This window comes from Corylus avellana, chromosome 8 (assembly GCF_965113065.1).
Source record: "Corylus avellana chromosome 8, dhCorAvel1.hap1.2, whole genome shotgun sequence".
Classification (NCBI taxonomy): domain Eukaryota; kingdom Viridiplantae; phylum Streptophyta; class Magnoliopsida; order Fagales; family Betulaceae; genus Corylus; species Corylus avellana.
Genome location: NC_142497.1, coordinates 17,832,206 through 17,836,758, shown reverse-complemented (window position 1 = coordinate 17,836,758; position 4,553 = coordinate 17,832,206).

Here is a 4,553-nt window from a genome sequence, read left to right as displayed (position 1 = left end):
TTCAACTTGATGGAACTTCGACAAATAACGCTTTTTGTTTATGAAAGACTTTTTTTAATAATAATTAATAAAACCAAATAGAAGGGGGTTAGACTTACAAATAAATTTTACAGAAAAAATTTGGAATAATATGGTTGAATATAAAATAAGTTCAAATTTTGAAAAATTTAATCATATTATGTCTTATCAATTTGTAAAATTTTTTCTGTAAAATTTATTTATAAGCCTAGCATATCTCAAAACAAATTGACAATCAATCCTATCAAATTATTCACAATTTTTTATTTTTCGTTTCCATTAGCATTTATATAAACTTTGAAAAGAAAAAAACAAAAAAACCATTGAAATTATCCCTTATATTCCAACGTATTTTAAATTTATATATATATATATATATATATATATATATAAGGCATGATAAAGGCACAATTTTTTCGTACAACTTTGGCCAAAATTTTCTCTTATTTTTTATTTTTTTTTAAAAAATTGAAGCAATATCATCAAATGTGGTCCTTTTTTCATTTTGTACTTTTTATTAAAAAAAATGGTATTTTTCTTCGTAAAAATAGTGAAGAAAAAGACCTTTTAAAAAAAATCAAATAAAAAAATGACCACATAGGATGTTATTGCTTAAGAAAATTTTTTTTATTTTATTTTGTTTAAAAAAAATGACCACAAAAGAGAAAAGTTGGGTCAAAGTTGTTCATTTATCATTTCTCTATATCATGATAAAGTCACAACTTTTTGGCACAACTTTGGCTCAATTTTTTTCTTATTTTTTATTTAAAAATAAAATAAAATAAAAATTCTGAAGCAATAATATCCTATGTGGTCCTTTTTTTATTTGGTATTTAAAAAAAATGTATTTTTCTTCATAAAAATGGTCAATATTATGAAGAAAAAGACCATTTTAAAAAAAAATAAATAAATAAATAACAAATTAAAAAAATATCACATAAGATGTTATTGCTTAAGGAATTTTTTTTATTTTCTATTTTGTTTTTAAAAAAATGACCACAAAAAATTTAATCAAAAAGTTGTGTCTTTATCATTTCTTATATTTATATATATTCACTCCGCTCCATAATTATGTACGGCTCATGTCCGAAGACTTGGTCATGGACCATGGTCTCTATGACTTCATGACTAGACACGCACACACCAAGTGGTAGATATTAGGCTTATTTTTTTTTTTTTTTTTTTTTATTTTATAGAATACAACTGTATTTTCACATATTTGATATATGATATAATGGAATGGACTATTGTAATCATGTTTGGTTGCTTGATGTATTTTTTCCTCGGAATTAACAAAAAAATGCTAGCGAAGGAAGTAAACTAATAAAAGTGTTGAATAGTTTGAATGAGTAAGTTATCTATTCCACCCTTAGTTTAAAGGGATAATTGTATAAATTGTATATATTGATTGCCTACAATCCGTTGACAAAATTGCAGACAATTCCAACGACCGTCGCAAAGGTGACAGGTGCGATACTTACTTGTTCAAGGCATCCCAAGGTTTAGGGCGGGACAAGGAGTTTCACACACACACACACACATATATATATATATATATATATATATATATAAGTGCATCTCCCTTATATATAGAGTTACTTGAATTACAGGCGGGTGAAACAAACAGTAAACAATATACGACAATAGTCCTTGAGCTTCGAATTCTTCGTCAAAAAGTTTTCGTGTTTTACACATCGTGTTCCTTCCAAATTTTAAACTTGCACGACTTTTTGACATTCAAGTTTCCTTTCGGTGCCTAATTTCAAACTTCCCTGTTTTCCTGACGACTTTGCGTTCTTGCGTGAGCAGCAGAATTAAATTGACATGCGAACTCGTATCACGCACCTTTGTATACGCTCCAGAATCCATCATATATATTCAGTTCCCTTTTCTCCATTGCAACAGCAAATCGATCGGCCTATTGCAAGCAATCTCAAGTAGAATAAGTGTAATTTTCTTTATTTGTGTCAATTGACAATGGGTTATGGTCGAAATTGGCATTGTGACTAACCCAATCTTACAAAGTGTCATGGTCGAAATTGGCATTGTGTGACTAGCCCAACCTTAGAAAGTGTCCTTGTTTTATACATATGTATAGTGGTTGTGGAGGTTAAACCATGGTCCAATTCTAGTGGATGTGGTCCAAGTTCGTTAACAGTTACACCATACCAAAAAAAAAAAAAAAAAACTCACATTAATTAGTATTTTTTTTTGGGGCCCATGCATCTTCCATAATTTCCTTCTTTTTTCTTTTTTCTTTTAAAATGAAGAGCAATTGGAATTAATTGTTAGATCTTGGCAACTGGGGGGAAGAAATCAATATTCGGGTATTGAATAGGGACCCAAGCAAGAGTTCGATGAATTCTTGACCAAATAAAATGATTGATTTTTGTTGTCTGGTAGTATTCAAATCTAAAATTTGCCACAAACTCATCATATCCCTTATAATCTAAGCAAGAAGTTCAAGTAATAAATGAACATTATCAATGGATTAAATAGCATTTCAAATTAATCCAGTGTATCTTCATGTTAGTTTCCCTCCACAAAGTTTATAAATCTTCATCGCATCATTGATACCAATCACTGCATTTTAACGTAATGCAATTTTCAAAAAATCGCACTTAAACATTTTGTAAAATCGTAAATATTGTCTTTAAAATTACAGTTTAGTATTTAAAATACAATTCATTGCATGTGATTTGAACATGCATATTTTTTTACGTTTTTAAATCACAAGATTTTTAAAAATACACTTTCAAATAATATATTTTTTACAAATTAATTTAAAACTACACTTTTAATATGCAAAAAAAAATCAGAGTGGCAAGATGGAATCAAATTCCACGATTAAGGCTCTGTTTACTTCGACGTAAAATGGTTTTCGCCGGAAAATATTTTCAAGAAAGCCATTTTCCTTGAAAATATTATATGTCGAAAACATTTTACGGCGTTTACCGTGCACACGGAAAATAATTTTTTTAAATTTTTTTTTATATATACATTTTTTTTTTTCAATAAGGTCGCCGCTGGGACCTACATGGGACTTGTTCGAGACCTCGCAGGGACCCGCCGGGACTTGACCTGGACCTCGCCGGGACCTGCCCGGGACTTGCTTGGGACCCCGCCGGGACCTGCCCAGGACTTGACCGGGACCTAATCGGGACCTCACTGAAACCTGCCCGGGACTTGCTCGGGACCCTGCCGGGACCCGCCCAGGACTTTACAGGGACCCGCCCGGAACCCTCTCGAGACTTACCCAGGACCCTGCCGGGACTTGACCGGGACCAACCCAGGACTTACTCGGGACCCTACAGGGACCTGACCGGGACCACGACAGGACTTAACCAGGACTTGACCGAGACCCAACCGAGCAAGTCCCGGGCGGGTCTTGGGCAGGTTTGGTCAAGTCTCGGGCGGGTCCCGGCGGGGTCCTAGGCAAGTCTCGGGCAAGTCCCAAGCGGGTCCCGGGCAGGTCCGATCAAGTTCCGAGCGGGTCTCAGTCAAGTCCAAGGCAAGTCCCGCCGGGGTCCCGCGCAAGTCCCGGTCAGGTCCCAGGCGGGTCCTAGACAGGTCCCCCCAGGGTCTTGGCGGCATCCTGGGCAAGTCCCGGCAGGGTCCCAGGCAGGTCGCAATTAAGTCCCGAGTGGGTCCCGAGCGAGTCCCGGTCAAGTCCCGGGCAGGTCTCGGCAGGGTCCCGGTCAAGTCCCGATTAGATCCCGGGCGAGTCCTAGGTGGGTCCCGATCAGGTCCCAGGCGGGTCCCGGGCAAGTCTCGGGCAGGTCCCAGCAGAGTCCCAGGCGAGTCCTAGGCGGGTCCTGGCGGGGTCCCGGTCAAGTCCTGGGAAAGTCCCGGCGGAGTCCGAGCAGGTCTTAAGCGGGTCCCGATCAAGTCCCGGTGAGGCTCTGGGCGGGTCTTGGCAAGTTCCATTGATTTAAGAATGAGATGCTTATAGTCGGAAAACAGTTTATAGTTTTGAAAACTGTAAACCATTTTCCGAAAAATTAAAGAATAATTTTCTGTCAAAAGGAAAATATTTTTCGTTAACCATTATTTTACGTCGAAGTAAACACCATAAAATATGGAAATCATTTTTTATAAACCATTTTACGTTGAAATAAACGGAGCCTAAATTGAATTCATTTTTCAATTGAGCTACTCAACCTCCACTATTACTCCTTGGAGGTCATTAGCAGGCAGTCCACATAACCACGCATGTGCATGACCACTCTAAAGTTATTAATTAATCATATAAAAATTCTTGTTATGAAATGAGAAATGATTGGCGTCAATAATTTTTTTTTTTTTTAATTTTATATTCTTGTACAAATTCAATAAATGAACTATTAGATTTAGGGGTGTTCATGCGGTTTTTATTAACCGCTAACCGCTTTTTAATATAATATATATTTTTATTATTATTATATATATATATATATATATATATATATATATATATATATATATAATATTTTTATTATATATAATTATATATAATATATAATGTAGAAGACCAAATGGTGATGGAAGTAGAATTG